General features: G+C 46.0%; 1 protein-coding gene across 3 annotated transcripts in view; it reads left to right on the top strand.

Annotated features, from left to right (window-relative positions):
- The window catches only part of RCOR1 (REST corepressor 1), a 143,684-nt gene that overhangs the window by 68,109 nt on the left and 57,443 nt on the right, over positions 1-18,132 (top strand). The gene's annotated exons all lie outside the window — the stretch shown is intronic.

The following is an 18,132-nucleotide window of genomic DNA, read 5'->3' as shown; positions in this document are numbered from 1 at the left end:
TTCTACTCCCCTTCAGAGGCATCTTAAAGAGCTCTTGCAAGGAGAGTCTCTGAGTACTGCTGCAGCTTCATTTCGAACTAAGGAATTGCCTTTTTTGTAATTTATAATAGCACTAGCTGGCCCTGCCACACGTTGTTGTGGCTTAGTCTGTTAAATGGGCCCTCAGAGTCCCCCTTTTGACTCCTCCCCCCACCCACCCCGGCTCATCCGCTGCGGCCTAGTCAGTTCTTCCGGCTGGGCAATGCTGCGGCCTATTCATTTGGCTGGGCAATGCTGGGCCTTGTTGCTGCAAAAGGCCTGTTCTCAGTTGGTTGCCGTGAATTTTGTGATGACACCAATGGTCTGCAGCCAATGGAGACACTGCTTCCCCATTCTATTTCCCAGCATGCAGTTTTGTCTGATTTGTGAGTTCTGAAACACGTGGTTTTGGGGTTTTTTCATGAGCCAGGCATGACATCTGTCTTTAAAAATGGTATGGGCTTGCTCTCATAGTCACATTTGACTTTTGTGTCAAAATTTGAACGCAAACGGTCAAGCGGTTTCGTTGAACATTCTAGACGAACACACATGCCCAGTTTACATTTTTATATACTGTATATAGATTATTAGAGGGTCCGCCTACACAAGAAAGGGCTGCAGCTCCACAGTAGAGCACAACTGTCGTGTAATTGCTAGATTGTTGGATGAGGACCTGGGTTCAAATCCTCCACTCAACCATGAAGCTCATGCCTTAGGCCAGTTACAGCCTCTCAGGCTAACCTACCTCATAGGATTGTTGTGAGGATAAAACGGGGAAGAGAATTGTACGTGCCATCTTGAGCTACTTGGAGAAAAGTTGGGATATAAGTATAATAATAATTTTAAAAATACAGCACCTGGCTCAGTCCTATTAAAAGGAGGATCCAGGTGGCAGGTGATGTGAGGGAACTTCTGCCTGAGAGATGTTTGCCAGTCAAGTGTAGAGACAGTTCCAAGTTAGTGGAACAAATAGGCTGAACTTACATCAGGGGTAGCCCCTGTTTCCCCTTCTTACAAAACAGCCCTGCAAGGGAGGCCAGTATTGCGGTTTCTGTGTCGCAGTGGGGTGGTTGAGGTTGGGAGAAAAGCAGCCTGTCTAGGGCCCCATCCGCAGCACACATTAAAACCACTAACATACCGCTTTATAAACAGCCGTGGCTTTCCCCAAAGAATCCTGGGAACCGTAGTTTGTTAAGGGGAGCTGGGAGTGGCTATTCCCCTCACAAAGTGGTCTAACAATAAATTTGCAGTGTGGTTTCACAATCAATTCCTTTTTTCAAGGAATTCTGCGAGGGGGAATAGGGGTTCTCCCAACAACTCCCAGCACCCTTAACAAACTACAGGTCCCAGGATTCTTTGGGAGAAGCTGTTTATAAAGTGGCATGTTGCTGCTTTAAATGTGTAATACAGATGGGGCCAAGGCTAGTGAGTTTAAGACGAGGAGGGGAGATTTCAGCGGAGGAATTGCTGCACCATGCCAGCCCCTCCTCCCCATGGACTACTGCAATGCGCTCTACGTGGGGCTACCTTTGAAGGTGACCCGGAAACTACAACTAATCTAGAATGCAGCAGCTAGACTGGGGACTGGGAGCGGCCGCTGAGACCACGTAACACCGGTCTTGAAAGACCTACATTGGCTCCCAGTACGTTTCCGAGCACAATTCAAAGTGTTAGTGCTGACCTTTAAAGCCCTAAATGGCCGCGGTCCAGTATACCTGAAGGAGCGTCTCCACCCCCATCGTTCTGCCCGGACACTGAGGTCCAGTGCCAAGGGCCTCTGGCGGTTCCCTCACTATGAGAAGCCAAGTTACAGGGAACCAGGCAGAGGGCCTTCTCGGTAGTGGCACCCGCCTTGTGGAATGCCCTCTCACCAGATGTCAAAGAGAAAAACAACTACCAGACTTTTAGAAGACATCTGAAGGCAGCCCTGTTTAGGGAAGCTTTTAATCTGTGATATTTTAATGTACCAGACCTTTAGAAGGCATCTCAAGGCAGCCCTGTTTAGGGAAGTATTTTAATATTATGTTGGAAGCCGCCCAGAGTGGCTGGGGAAACCCAGCCAGATGGGCTGAGTTATATTATTTTTGGTCCTTTTAACATGGAGAGCATTCATTTCCTTTCCTGCTTGCCATTCTCCTAGACGGCAGTGAGAAGTTGAATAGGCCTCTACTTTTGCTGCTTCAGCGGTAAGGCTCCGTGGTGATCCCGCTCCCTTGCAATAATTAATGCATCTTAATCTGATGGCAAGTCCGTGCGTATCCACCCTTTGCATGTGTGCCTGAGTGCAATGCAAAAACCTACGCCCTGCAGTGGAATAATGGACTTGCACAATGTGAACTATTTATGAAGCCGGGCTCCTGTGTAAAACTTTCATGAGATAGAGGGCGGGGTGGGGGTGGGGGCAGAAGTTGCCATGCCTAAGGATGAAAGCAGCATTATTCTTAGAGGCCCCGTTCAGCTTTTGATAACGGAACTGGGAAAACTGGACTGGACTAGTGAGGGTGTGTGTGTGGATCTGAGCCGTATTAGTAAAAGATACTTTGGTTTTAATCACAGGCCTTGTGTATGGAGTTGAGGAAATGGTGTGCTTAGTATTCTGTGGGTACATAGGAAGCTGCCTCATACCGAGTTAGCATATTGGTGCATTTGCTTCTGTATTGTCTGCACTGACTGGCAGCAAGGCGGTAAAGGGTTTTCGGATGGGGTATTCCCCAACCTTATCTGGAAATTGAACCTAGGGATCCTTTTGCATGCAAAGCAGATCCACTGAGTTATGCCTCTTCACTCTGAGATTTATTAGAATCATAGAGTTGGAAGGTACCCCAGAGATCATCCAGCCCAACCCCCTGCAATGCTGGAGTCAAAGCTAAAGCACCCGTGGCAGATGGCCATCCAGCCGCTGCGTATAAACCTCCAAGGAAGGAGAGTCCACCACATCTGAGGGAGTCCTTTTCACTGTCGAACAGCTCTTAACTTTTAAAAAGTTCTTCCTGATGTTTAGTCGGAATCTTCCTACTTGTAATTTGAAGCCATTGGTTTGAGTCTTCCCCCCCAGAGCAGGAGAAAACAGGCTTGCTCCATCTTCCATGTGACAGCACTTAAGATATTTGAAGACGGCTATCATATCTCCTCCCAGTCTCGTCTTTTCCAAGCTAAACATACCCAGCTCCTTCAACCATTCCCCATAAAGGCTTGGTTTTCAGACCCTCCTTGACCATCTTGGTTGCCCTCATTCCAATTTGTCAACTCAATATCCTTAAATTGTAGTGCTCAGAATTGGACACAGTATTCCAGCTGTGGTACTATTACTTCCCTTGATCTACACACTGTACTTCTGTTGATGCAGCTTAGAATAGCGTTAGCTTTTTTTGCTGCTGCATCACACTGTTGACTCCATGTTCAGCTCGTGGTCCACCAAGACCCCTAAATCCCTTTCAGAGCAAAAATCCTTTTCACATGTACTGCTAGTAAGCCAGGCTTTCCCTATCTCGTATTTGTGCAGTTGGTTGTTCCTGCCTAAGTGCAGAACCTTTCGATTTTAGCAGTGTTATGAAGCGGGGGCCCAACAGCATTGTAACACTTAACTTGTGAACACAGCTGGTTGTTGATGAGGATCAATATTCTAAAATGTGCACATAAGTAATCAAGATGTATGACATTAACCCAATATTCAAAGAAAGTTAAAAAAGGGGGGGAAGCAGCATTCCTTGAACTTGTATAAAATTGTGTATTAACAGCCTCCCTCTACCCAACAATCTTCAGACGACGTTGGGCTACAACACCCATCATCCCTGGCCATTGGCCACGCTGGCTGGGGATGCTGGGATTTGTAGTCCAACAATATCTAGAGGAGCCACAGGCTGAGAAAGACGGGGGTATATAATATATATGACAGTAAGTGTTTATGGTACGTGAATTTCTGGAGAATTGAGTCATGGCAGAGAGAGTTTTGGATCCTTAATTCTGTAAATGAACACCCAGTTTTCATTTGCTCCTTGAGGAACATTTATGCAGTAGGAATTCAAACAGCAAGATCTGTTCAGGAATCATAATTAAAACGGTGCCTGCATTAACCGACTTGTTGCATTCTTTATTCTAAAGGGGGGGGGGCAAGTTGTCTAGGAAAATATCAGCCTAGGAATACGCAATATTCTTTCCATTGAATCTGTTTCTTCAAAGCCTTCTCCTGGCATTTAAATGATAAGAACACTTCTAAAAGGTGTTGTTGCACTTAATTGTCTTCTGGATTGTTTACAATCTCTTCAACTTTTGTTGCGTATTTTGTCTCTGTATTTGTATACAACCAATGATTATTAAAAAGAATACTAAAGTAAAGGTGCCAGTACTCACCAATAAGTTGTTACAGTAATTGCCACACTTTTAACATTATTTTGGGGGAGATACCAGTACTGCATACCTTTCAGTACCCCCAGCAAAAACAGTATAGAAAATCTCATGTATTGCGGTTAAATGGGTACTCAGTTTTATGTTATTTGGTGGTAGTATTTGCTGAGAAAACTGTGTGTGTGTTTATATTTTTTATTTATAAAAAACCCCATTATTGATTGAACTGAATTGATTCACATGGCTGATACAGATTTTTAATCAAGATGTTTTGATTGTATATTATAATGCTTAATAGTTCATGTAATGAATGGACCGAGAAGCTGCAAAAGCCTTTCCTCAATTCGAGTATATAAAGCCATGCTCAGTTCAGGTGTAAAGGTTAAGTTGTGCAACTAAGATGGACCAGAATCTTGGTCTCTTAAAAGGGTGGCTTTTGGTGGTTTTTGTTTTTTTTGAAAATGCAATGCCACCTGACCAGACAGTTTCATAAAACTTAAGTTAAAAATTACAAATGCACTAACTGGAGCAAATTGGCTCTGTCCCCAAATCGTCAGATTATCACAGGCTTGCAAGACAAATCCAGTCCATTAGCCATATAGATTTAGCACCTCATCAGAGGGTCATGAAAATGCAGTTTTTGGAAACCCACCTGGGGCTTAGCAAACTGGGGAGTTGCCCAGCAGCTGCCCTGCATTCAGCTCCGGACCTCACAAGTTGCAGAGGCCTCCTTGCTTTCAGCCTCTTTCCTCACACTGTGCCTTTACAAGCAAGGATGCGCATGTGCGCCACAAGATGGCAGAGTTGCTTTGCCAATGAACCTCGAGCAAAAAGCCACCTGCTAACTGCAGATGTCCTTCTTTTCTTCCTTTTTAAAGGAAAGCTAAAAAGCACAGCTCCCGGTGTTTGTTTTAGGCTGTCACCATGTTCTGGAGCTCGAAGACGCTTCGGATTTGTATGCAAGCAATCTGCACGGGCTCTTCTGTATGATAATGGGTTTTGGAAGGTGGGGGAGGACGAGGACGGAGGAATCTTGCCCTGTCTTAGCCTCTCATTGTTTGATCAATGCTAGAACCTTCACCGAGCATACTAAATACGGGGGGTGCTGTTGAAACCGCTGCTGTGTCCTCAACTCAACTCTGTTCTCTCAGTGCATTTTGGCACGTAACAGGCAAGGTGTTGCAGAGCCTCCTTTTGCAGTACCTTGTCACGTCATGGGGAATTAAGCCTGCTGCGTCCACCTAACTTTGGGGGGTTTCTTGCTCTCTCTTTTGGGCTCGGCTCCCTATGGATCTCTCTCTCTCTCTCCCCGGCTCCTTAGCAAGATGATGTGGGAAGGTGGTCTCCCTCTTCTTTCTGCAGCAGCAGCAGCTATGGCTGGTGGGATGCTGGGTCAGAAAGCAAGATTCAGGGACCCACAATGGGTGGGGCTGGTTGAAGGAAGCACATGTGGCTGGCTAGTAATTAATAGGTCTGGATATGTCTCTCTCTGCGCCCTGTTCCACAAAGCAAGCCTTTGCATTTACTGTGTCCGTTTTATGGGTTATTGTGTGGCTTTTATTGTGATGCGTTGTTCTTTTTATTTTATGTTATTCTCAATGCACTTAAATTTTTGTCAGCCGTAGGCTGTATGCTTCCAAAGACCAGTTGCTGGAAGCCATGGGGTGGGGGGTGGCGTTGGGGAGAGGGCTGTTGTTCTCAGGTCCCGCTGTCAGGCTTCCCAGAGGCATCTGTGGGAACAGGATGCTGGACGTAGATGGACCACTGGCCTGATCCCGCATGCTACTCTTATGTTATTAAGTTTCTTGGAGACTCCTTGCGTGGCGAGCGACTAATGAGTGACAAGCGACGGATGAATTGAGTAAATAACATCTCCTCGCCTGATGCCGTCACTAAAATGCAGAACCGCTAACCACTTTTTGCTTTTCTAGGTATGGGGTGACTCATGTGTCTGCACACACGCTGCCATGCGCCTTTTATGAATGAGCGTGCAACTGAATCAGCCGACAGGAGCTGGCTTTCAGTCTGCAGGTCTCACGTGAAAGCTAAACCCACACACATTACTGATTCATTAAAAAAGAAAAAGAAAAAACCTGACGCATGCATGAAATCATTGAAGGGACTTGCATGGTGTTTGCAGAACCAAAAGAAGAGGAGCGAGCAAGCAAGCATTGCTGGTATGCTTGAGTGTGTTGTATGTGTGAAAGCACCTTCCTATCTTAACTTATTTTAGGTCATAGGAACATAGGAAGCTGATGTGCACACCAAGTATTATATACACCAGGGGTTGGCAACCTAAGGCCCATGGGCCACAAGCAGCCCATGGGGATCGTTTAACCGGTCCACGAGCCGCCCCTGAACCGAGCCACCTGCTTGGCGAGTCCCCGCGTGCTGTGCTAAACCAGTGCAGTGTGATGTGGGGACTCGCTTCCGTGGCACTGGAAATCGCATCTGCGCAGGTGCAGGCGCCGTAAATCGTGTCTGTGCAGGTGCTGGAAATCATGTTGGGGGGGGGTGCTCCGGCCTACGGAGGGATCTTCGCTTGAGTGAACCGGCCCAGGCAAGGTAAGCCTTGCTGATCCCTGATCTACACTGACTGGCTGCTGCTCTCCAGGGTTTCAGGCAGAGCAGATTACCAGCCCTATTTGGAAGTGGTGAGGATTGAATGGGAAAGTTCGCTTCAGGTTAAGTACGGACTTCCAGAACCAATTAAACCACAGAGCCTAGGGCTTGCTGATCAGAAGGTTGGCGGTTCGAATCCCTGCGACGGGGTGAGCTCCCGTTGCTTGGTCCCAGCTCCTGCCAACCTAGCAGTTCGAAAGCACGTCAAAAGTGCAAGTAGATAAATAGGTACCGCTACAGCGGGAAGGTAAATGGCGTTTCCGTGTACTGCTCTGGTTCGCCAGAAGCAGCTTTGTCATGCTGGCCACATGACCTGGAAGCTGTACGCCGGCTCCCTCGGCCAATAAGACGAGATGAGCGCCGCAACCCCAGAGTCGGTCACGACAGACCTAATGGTCAGGGGTCCCTTTACCCTTACCTTACCACTGTACATTGATTATTGCCTTCATTTTATGGATCAATAGTCTCATTAGACAGTAAAATTCATGTTAAATTGCTGTTTTAGGGGGTGTTTTTCATCGTCTGGAACGGATTAATCCACTTTCCATTACTTTCAATGGGAAAGTTCGCTTCAGTTACTTCCGGAACCAATTAAGTACTTAACCTGAGGTACCACTGTACTTCTGCTATGGGGCAACATTCCCACCAAGTCAATGGCCAAAAGAACCCTCAGTTCAGCTCCACCACACTGCAGAGGAATAGTTTGGAAATTCCCGTGAGAATGCCAGCTCTCAGGGGGAGAACAGGGTGCGTTTATGTTGTCTGTTACTCTAGTTTTTGTTTTAGCACAACTCCCTCTTGGATATTGGTCTTTATGCCACCAGCTCTATCACTAGCATTTGCAGTATATAATAGCTTTTTAAATTAGTGGGGACTTGTGTTTATGAGAAATTACTGATTATTCCTTAATTAATCTCAATTGCTGATGGTTACTTAGGCTTTCCATTTTTCATAATTAACATAATGAGCTAAAAAGATTAGAGTGAAAAAAGATGTTCATCCTCAGCATAACACTAATAAATGTGCTCTGGCGTATCACTGAGGGGTAAGACCTGCACAGCTTCACTTTGGCTGGAGTCTCAGGCCTGGTTGACAGATGCAGAACCAATGAGGTATGAATGTCTAGAAGAAGAAGAAGAAGAAGAAGAAGAAGAAGAAGAAGAAGAAGAAGAAGAAGAAGAAGAAGAAGAAGAAGAAGAAGAAGAAGAAGAAGAAGAATGAACTAGAACTCCCATCATCCCTTGCCACTGACCATGCTAGCTGGGGTTGATGGAAACCGTAGTCCAGAATGTCTGTAGAGCATCAGTTTGACGAAGGATGTTGGTCTAGAACACTTTACTATAGATTTGAGGAAGGATGTTGGTCTAGAACACTTTACTATAGATTTTGAGGAACACCCAGAAGGAATATCCTACCTACAGCAAGAACTGGTAGAGCCTGTTCTAGCAGCTCAGGACTCTACCAGTTCACACGCTGCATGCGTAGACTAACCCTCATTCTGGTGACCTAAAAGATTTTAGGTCCTCTTTCAACAAGAAAAGCTCACCCTGTTTATGCACAGTTCGCTAAAGGGGTTGTGATTTTTTTGAGGGATTTATTGAGCTTGTGCTTTTAGGGTTGACTTTGCACAAAATCCCACCTGCATTTTATATTATTTACTCCCAAGGTTTCTAAACAGCTTTCCAGCTTCCTCTCCGAGAACCACCTTAGTATCTCGGATTACAAATCTATTACCAAAATTAAAATGACAATTGATTCGAGTTACAAGAAAGGAAATTCCAACTAACCTTCAGGAATAACTTTCTGTTCCACAGTGGGAAGTGTACCCCCTCTTAGAGGTTTTTAAACAGAGGTTGGATGGCCACCTGTCATGGATGCTTTAGTAGAGATTCCTGCATTGCAGGGGGCTGGACTAGATGACCCTTGGATCCCGTCCAATGATACAAGTCTATGATTATATGACAAAAACATTTAGCTTGATGGCAACTAATTACAAAAAGCAAACAAATAAACAAAAACAATTCAGAACAAAACATAACTGATGCTTGCTTCCAGAACACCATGAGAAAGAGTGTTGAGCGGAATCCTCATGGAATGAACAGCTTTGAGACCCTGGGTTGCAGCTGACAATGACCATCCTTCTCTAACCTGATGTCCCCAGATGTTCTTGGACTCCAGCCATCCCTGAAAACTGGCCATGGAGGCTGGAGCTGATGTGAGTTGGGAGTTCAACAGCATCTGGCGGTCACCATGCTGGAGGAGGTTTGTGTTGGAAAATTCCATTCCACCTTAAGTTGCAGGCGTGTGATTGTTACATGTCACGTGTCTGTTTACATTCCAGCACAGCTTGCTGGGAACTTCCGTTGTGTGTATAGCTTTTGAGACACTCTCTGAGGAGACAAGGAGAGACGACATGTTTTCTTTGTCCTGATTTATGCTTAATAAATCTGCTTGTTGTTATGCTTTAACAAGCCTCCTCACACTGCTTCTGTTCGTGCAGTGCGCTCTGCTAATATAGTGTGCTCAGGCTTTTGAAGTCTGGGTCGCTGGTTTACATTGCAGCAGAGATCGGGGGATCGTTCGATGTGCCAGCTAGAAGGATGATGACAGTTTGTGTAGACCTGTGTTTCCCAAACTTGGGTCTCCAACTGTTTTTGGACTACAGTTCCCATCCTTCCTGAACATTGGTCTTGCTAGCAAGGGATGATGGGAGTTGTAGTCCCAAAACATCTGTAGACCCAATTTTGAGAAATACTGGTGTAGACAGTTGTGGGCCATATGGACGTGTAATCTGACTTTTTAAGGCAGCTCTAATATTTCCAGACTAGCTGTTGAAGACTAGTACTGCTGCTGTTGTATCATATATTGCCGGTGGTTTGTTTTATTTTGTGTTTTATTTGTTTGTGTGTGTGTTACAAGCAGGCTTGATCTTTGGAGGAGTGATATATAAATACCATAAAAAAGGGTTGTAAAGAAGTTGCCTGTTCTCTGTCCCTTAGGTGTTCTCATTTGGTATCGGTGCTGGCTAGGATCGCAAGATAACTAGAACTTGTACCTGTGTTCAGGCAAGGCAAGGCAACAAAAGAGTGAATGAATGTTGCAGGAGAGGAGTACATGAATTACATAAATGTAATGGTAATGGGAAGCAATATATGAACAAATGAGTTAGCGAATAACACCAGTAACGCCTGCGCCAGTGCTACCCCGTAAAATCTGATGAATTAGGAAAATAACAAAGGGATGTTCATAAAAAGACATGGGGGACCCTATAACAAAACATTGCCAGTGTGGAGCGCTTCTGTTCTGGATTCAAGTCACTCCAATCCCAGCATGGCTTCCCTTCTCCCGCCCCAGTGGTCAGTTAGCATTCCATGCTCACTGAACATTCTCAGGCTGCATTGGGATGTTTTTTTTGGGGGGGGTTGTTCCCACTCTCTTGGGGGGGGGATATGGGAGATGGCAACTCTCGTGCCCCATTCAGGCTACATTAAGTTCTTCATTGATGTCTGAGGCTAGCACTCTCTCCTGTTCCTAGAGGACATGGCAAAATAGTTCCTCAAGTGTGAATTAGGAAGACAATGAGAAGGTTTGTTATTCTTTATTCGAACCCAACCGAACAAAATCAAAACAAGAACGCCAAGTGTCTTCTATGGGCAAACCCCACAAAAAATGTTCTAATAAATTATTTGGTTTTTTTATTGCATTATTGTTACATCTTTTCTCCAAGGAGCTCAAGGTGAGGTATGTGGTGCCATGCATCGTTCCCCTCCTTATCATCATCATCATCATCATCATCATCATCATCATATATTATTTATACCCTGCCCATCTGGCTGGGTTTCCCCAGCCACTCTATTATCCTCATTAAAACCCTGAGAGGCTGAGCGTTGGTGATTGGCCCAAGACCATCCGTTTATTGCGACCAAGTGAAGATGCTTGGGCACCAGGATGGCTCCTGACATCTCCACCTTCTTGAGGTGCATGCATGGGGATCATTGGATCTCAACTCTTTTCACACACTAGCAACACGTCCTGTAGAATTCTATCAGATATATTTTATCTGCACAACCAGAATGAATTTCAGGAACCATAATACCTTTTCTGTGCAGCCTGAGCAGGAGTGGTCGCTGTTAAGAAAAAGAGGTCGGAAGGGGCCAATATATATGTGGACTGTCCCTGGATCAATTGACTTTCCTTCTTTAAAACTTCTCAAAACTCTTAACCTAGCTCAGGGTTGTCATCTGAACTAGCCACATGTTTAACTGAGAATCAACCTGTCAAGCCATCGTTTGAAAAATAAGACTTTAGAGCTGTCTGGCCCAAAATTGGCAACTAGGCATTCCGTTTTGGTGACTGTAACCATGGTTTAAGGAGCGATTTGGTGCCTAGCATATATGGTATACCTGAGTTTCAAACAGAGTTTTTATTAAATTTTCTGTTTTACAATTTGCAATTTAAAATATTCATTTAAGCAACCTTAAAATATCAATAACTTCTCTTCTTCTCTTTCCGTGGGTCATTTTGCATAATCATAATCAACACCATCATTTTATTTGTATGCCGCCGTTCCATAGTTGAAGCTACTCTCAAGACGCCTTACATACAACATGACAAGATTTACGTAATTACAAACATAACAGAGGTCATAAACAATAAATAAAACACATCAAAAAGTACACAACCAAATGGAAACAATGTCCACATAAATCATAAGATCTAAAACTAAAGATACAACAATAATATCAAGAACAGCAACAGTTCTCTAACCCCGCAAACAGTATTACAGCCCAAGAATCTTCAACAGCTTCGGCTTTTGTAGCTGGAGTCAGTCAGCACTCCACTCTCCCAGGCCAGATGGTCTCATTTAAAACAACACAGATAAAAAAAACCCCTATTTAAAAACAGCTGCAGTCCTTGTGAAGCCTGTGAAGCCATGCCCCAAGCCAGGTGGAAGGACCCCTGCATATTTTATATAAACTAGACCAGGGGTGGCCAACTCCCAAGAGACTGCAATCTACTTATAGAACTAAAAACTGGCGGTGATCTACCCCTGTTTTTTGGGGGGTTGAGGTCAAAGTTGAGTGTTTTTTTAAATTTTTTTTAAATTTAATTTAAAATTTAATTTTAAATTTTATACTTTTTTAATTTTTTTTAATTTAATTTTTTAATTTTTTAATTTTTTTAATTTAATTTTTTAAATTTTTTAAATTTTGTGGGTTCAGGTCAATGTTGCTGAGCTTTTTTTTTTTAGGGAGGAGGAAAGCATTTTTAGGGGTACATGGCAAAGTTGTTTAGCTTTTTTAGGGAGGATCACTGCAGATGGTGACAGCAGTCACGAAATTAAAAGACGCCTGCTTCTTGGGAGAAAAGCAATGACAAACCTAGACAGCATCTTAAAAAGCAGAGACATCACCTTGCCTACAAAGGTCCGTATAGTTAAAGCTACGGTTTTCCCAGCAGTGATGTATGGAAGTGAGAGCTGGACCATAAAGAAGGCTGATTGCCGAAGGGTTGGTGCTTTTGAATTATGGTGCTGGAGGAGACTCTTGAGAGTCCCATGGACTGCAAGAAGATCAAACCTATCCATTCTTAAGGAAATCAGCCCTGAGTGCTCCCTGGAAGGACAGATCGTGAAGCTGAGGCTCCAATACTTTGGCCACCTCATGAGAAGAGAAGAATCCTTGGAAAAGACCCTGATGTTGGGAAAGATTGAGGGCACTAGGAGAAGGGGACGTCAGAGGACAAGATGGTTGGACAGTGTTCTCGAGGCTACGAACATGAGTTTGACCAAACTGCGGGAGGCAGTGGAAGACAGGAGTGCCTGGCGTGCTATGGTCCATGGGGTCACGAAGAGTCGGACACGACTAAACGACTAAACAACAAAGGGAGGAGGACAGCCCCATTTTAAATGGTTTTGGGGGAGATAGAGGAACAGCCACTCGCCAACAAATCACTGCCGGGGAAACAAACATCCTCACTCAGTAAACTTTTGCAGATGGTGCAACAATGGAGGGGGGGGCGAGGTGGCGGGGCCGGATTCGATTTTACCAACACTAAGGAAAGGGACCCAGCAATCGACCGCGATCTACCAAAACCTCCCAGGGACCAACCAGTAGATCGCGATCGACCTGTTGGACATCCCTGAACTAGACCATTCAGTATCCCATTATTAAATCCATCAAAACTTCTTTACACTGTTGAATTTATCTTAATGCCGCCACACAGGTAAAGGTAAAGGGACCCCTGACCATTAGGTCCAGTCATGACCGACTCTGGGGTTGCGGCGCTCATCTCGCATTATTGGCCGAGGGAGCCGGTGTACAGCGCCCGGGTTATGTGGCCAGCATGACAGAGCCACTTCTGGCGAACCAGAGCAGCACACAGAAACGCCGTTTACCTTCCCACTGTAGCGGTTCCTATTTATCTACTTGCATTTTGACGTGCTTTCGAACTGCTAGGTGGGCAGGAGCAGTGACCGAGCAACGGGAGCTCACCCCGTCACAGGGATTCGAACCGCTGACCTTCTGATCAGCAAGCCCTAGGCTCAGTGGTTTAACCCACAGTGCCACCTGGGTCCCATGCCGCCACACACACTGAACTATTCAGAAACGTTTTCATGCAGGGGAGCATTGAAGGAAGCATGCTTCACCTGCCGTCAAAAGGGTAGTTTCCATGCATCCACTGTGTTGATGTGCTGCTGTCTGCTCCAGGACGGAACGAATGCAGCTTAAACACACATGAGCTTCTCCACATGTGTGCACCTTCTCTATGGTCCCCTCCAGATGTTACTGAACTCAAGCCTTTGCCATCCATGAGTCATTGGCCCTGCTGTGGCTGCGTTGGTGGATTCCGCACAGCCTGTCCCCTCTCGACCCCTGCCTCCTTTTTTCCTGCTTCGGAGAGAAAAGGTTATCCCAGTGCAAACCCCCTACTATGTTTTATTCGCTGAAGCTGAGAGCGGCGAGCGTTTGGGGAAGGATGGGGCATGTGCCTGCAGAATGTAAAGCAGGCCGAACAAAACATTTCTCATCTGCTATCAATAATTTCTCAAGGTAATGAAACAATAGATCACAGTCCCTCTTTCCTCCTGGGGCATGCCGTCTTTTGGTTCTGGGAAGCTGCTTTCTTTTTCGCTATTAAAATCTTATTCACATGCTCAACCTCAACTTTGGGCCGATGTTTAATCCACCCCACTGGCCACAGCGACCACGTTTTGCTTTTTATTTCTAAAATGGCACGTGTGTGCGTGTGTGTTTGCGCGCACACACACACACACATCACTCCAGCTGCTTTTAAAGGTGCTATTGCTGTAGGATACTCCCCCCGCCCAATCCCTTTTATACCTTTCAAGTTGAATTGGCAGCGAGGAGAGGGGCTTTTAATGGACAGTAAAAACCCTGACTTTAATTGCCGCAGACATTAGGACGTTAAGAGGCTAATTTGCAAGAGAGAACTTTTATCTGTCCTGCTTTTTATTGATCTTCCAGGGCGTGCGCGGTGTGTGGGGGGTGGGGATTAAAATGTTATCTGGAAGGTGGACTTGCGGTAGTTTCATGCTAAAAGCCAGTTAATGGCAGTTGTGCTTTACTCAAGAGAAGGCTGGCTAATGATGGAAATATGCCATATACATATTGGAGCCTTTAAGGACTGAGTTTCTGGAGCAGGGAGGTGCAGAGAAATGAATGTGAAGTAAAATTTAGACTGGTTCCTATGAACCCAGAGAAATGGATCTTGACCCAGGGAGAGCCCGAGGATCCAGGCAAGCAGACGAATTTAAGCGTCTCCTGCCCACCAAATAACAGAGACCAAACCAGGACGTACGAAGCAAGGCACTTTTATTTTCGCTGTTGCAACAGGGTCCTTCCTCTCACTCAGGAGAACAAGGAAGGAACCCCAAACAAAGATGTCTTGCCCTTAAAAAGAGATTTGAAATTGGTTTCAGCCCACCCCCCAGAAGCATCATCCATATGTCACAGAAGGGGTGTAGCCCAAGACCCCCCCTCCCTAGATTCATCATAGGCACATCATGAACGGGGAGGTCTGGTGGCAGTAATCTGAGCATCCTGGACCCTGCCCCCTGCCCCCAAAACCTAATCAACAAAAGAGAGAGATATTTACATTTCCCTGTTTCCCAGCCAAGTTAATCACACCCTTTTGTCTGGCACCCAGGTATCAGGATGCCAGGGATTATCACTTTAATTCCTGAGACTATGAGAAGGTTCCCCCCACCCCCCTTCTTCCTTGCAGAGGAACACCTGGTCAGAGAGAGTCAAAATGGTGTCAGTCAGGCCTGTTTTCCTGTGCTGCTTCAGACATGTTTCTGTACATTCATGTACATGTTTTATGAACAATTATTATATATATATATATATATATGACCTCAAAATTCTTATAACAATTGGAATAGAGAGAGAGAAGGCATTTAAACCCAGGGTGGTTTGCCTGTGGCATAAGAAGAAACCCTGCTGGATGAGGCCAGTGGCCTGTCTCGTCCAGCATCCTGTGACCAACCAGATTCCTATGAGGAACTCACAAGCAGTACCCTATTGCGATAGCCCTCTCCCCTTCTGAGGTTTCCAGCTACTGGAATTCACAGCGGGGGTAGAACATCAGGGCAGTAGCCATTGATAGCATGAATTTGTCTGACCCTCTTGCAGAGCCACCCAAGTTGGCGGCCATCACCCCCTCCCGTGGGAACGGATCCCATCGTTTTAACTATGCGCCGCATAAATAAACGCTTTCTTTTACCTTCCCTGAACCCTGCGGCCTTTGGCTTCGTTGGATGTCCACGAGTTCTAGTGTTATGGGAGACGGAGGGCAGCTTCTCTCTATCCCTGCTTTCTCCGTGTTCGTTTTAGAAAAGCCGGAAATTCCGCAACCTGATCCGCAATGCATTATAGTGATTCTGCAACCTGATCTATACAGCCTAAGCTTCGTTCACAGGGCATCTTGCTCTGCTGGCCGCAGCAATACTGCCAAGTAAATGGCCAGCAGGGTGTGCCAAGTTCTAGCACTTTTGCCTGCCTTGTGTGTGCACTTGGGGTTTGGAACTCTCTCCCTGGGGAAGCCTGCCTGGTTTGCTCTCTGGTAGCCTTCCAGAAAAAAAGCCCTTTCTTTCAAAGTGTTAAAAAATTCTCTTTTTGTTTGACCCTCCAGCTAAAATTCCTTGGTTGCCCTAATGAGCCAAGAGAGTTGACACATTTCAAAAAAACACATGTGTGTGTATTTATGTATAAACGCTACTAGTTTCTTTATTTTATCTGTTGTTCCTTGTTGCTTTTTGCAACGGTCAGTTTTATTTTTATTGTAAGGTGCTTTTCGACATCTTATTATACTTAACCTTACAATTACATATAACTCACCTTTCAGAATACGCAGACCATCCCGACAGGCCTCACAGGCAACATTAAACCATGTTTTACCATGGTAAACAACACCAACATGCAAAATGTCATTGGTATCGTTCCCTGTGGTAAGTGGGCGGGCAGAGGATGGTATAAAATGGTGCAAGAAAATGCAAGCGCCGTTTCCTTCTGTGGTTGTAAATTAAAGCAGCCACATGGGAACTGCTTCATTCCCACATTGCTGCTGTAATGCATAATTGGCACCACCTACGTAGTGTTGTCCCTTTGAGAGTTTCACTGTTACCTTTGGAAGGGAGTGGAACGGGGAGGAAGCCATAGCAAATTGGCCCTGCCTCTGGTGACCTCATTAGCCCTCCCTGTCCGGTGACCCTCTCCCCAAGGCATCAAAGGGTTTTCTAGCTGCTTCAGGAACGAAGTCATAAAAAGGCAGCACTCAACAATGTCGATTTAGCATAGGAAAGGCAGCTTCTGCAGGTCTATGTGCAGAGAGACACCCACTGATAAGAAGAAAACGAGACTGGTCAGCCATGCTATGTTCCTGACGGTGCTATGTTCCTTTCCTATGCACATTCATGTTTCTGCAGCGCTCACCACGTGGGCTGTGGTGTGCAACGCGTTCAGGATACAATATCCCAAGGCCCAGGGAGGCTGCCTCCCAGGAAAGATAGTAATGTCATGGGGAAAACCTCGACTGTCCAGCAACAGGGAGCTTACTTGCTCATTCCCCACCAGACAGAAAACACTGCTGATCGCCCTGGGATTAAAGAAATGGAAGAGAAGAGAGCCTTGTCCCTGCTGGGTTTAGCCGAGATTCATTTGTGCAGAGGATAGAGGTGTACCATAGGGTGTACACCTGTGGGGGCCGTGGCGCCGGGCACAGTTTTGAGAGGGGGTGCACACAGCATGCTCCTCCTTCGGAGAGCCTGGCTCCGTGCCAGAAGGAGCAGAGCCCTGACTGCGGTGCTTGTGCCTGGTACAGCTTCACGCCCTGGGGCAGGCTTAATCTGGGGTGGTGGAGAGAGCGAGAGCAGGCGAGTGGGTGGCAGCGCTGCAGCTCACCCTCCTCAGCCGTGGCACACCTCACCGGGTCAGGTGGAGAGCGGGTAGCAGCTTCCCCGCCCCTCTCCTAACTCTGAACTGTGGCACACCCGCCCCCTCGCTTGCCCCGGGCAGTGCGGGCATACGCTCTGCCACTGGCAGAGGGGCACCCATGGTTTCAAGCCAGAAAGGGGAGATGCTTGCTTCGTCCCCTGGCAATGCAGAGTTTTCCCCAAACTGCGGCTCACATGTAGGGGCTCAGGGAGAACAGGCACTCCGAGGAATTGGATGGTCTCCGTCGTGAGAGAAGCTGCTTGTATATGGGGGTTCCATTGCAGAGGGCTGTGCTCAGCGGGTGGGTCTAACGCTGGTGTGGCATTGGGGCAAAGGGCATGGCCTCACTGCAGCACAGAAGATCGAGTGCCCTGCATGCAAAAAGTAGCATGTAAATGAGACTTAAGCAACTTCAATAATTGTTTTCCCTCCCCAGCCCACTTTTTTTGTTTTGTTTTGTTCTGAGCCTTTCCAATTGTAAACCTGTGGGCAGGAACTCTCTTGTAGTTTTTAATCCCTGTGCGGTGCTTAGCAAGTTGTGGGTGCTTTATAAGCGATAAGTCATAATAATAGATAGGCAGTTTTGATAACTTGCTTTCTGGCTTGCGTTCAGAGCATCAGAAGTATGCATTGCCTTTTCTGCACGGAGGGGAATTTTGTGCTTTTCCGAAGCTTTTGTTGCTCAATATCT

This window comes from Zootoca vivipara, chromosome 1 (genome assembly GCF_963506605.1).
Source record: "Zootoca vivipara chromosome 1, rZooViv1.1, whole genome shotgun sequence".
Classification (NCBI taxonomy): Eukaryota; Metazoa; Chordata; class Lepidosauria; order Squamata; family Lacertidae; genus Zootoca; species Zootoca vivipara.
This window is presented reverse-complemented; position numbering and strand designations above follow the sequence as displayed.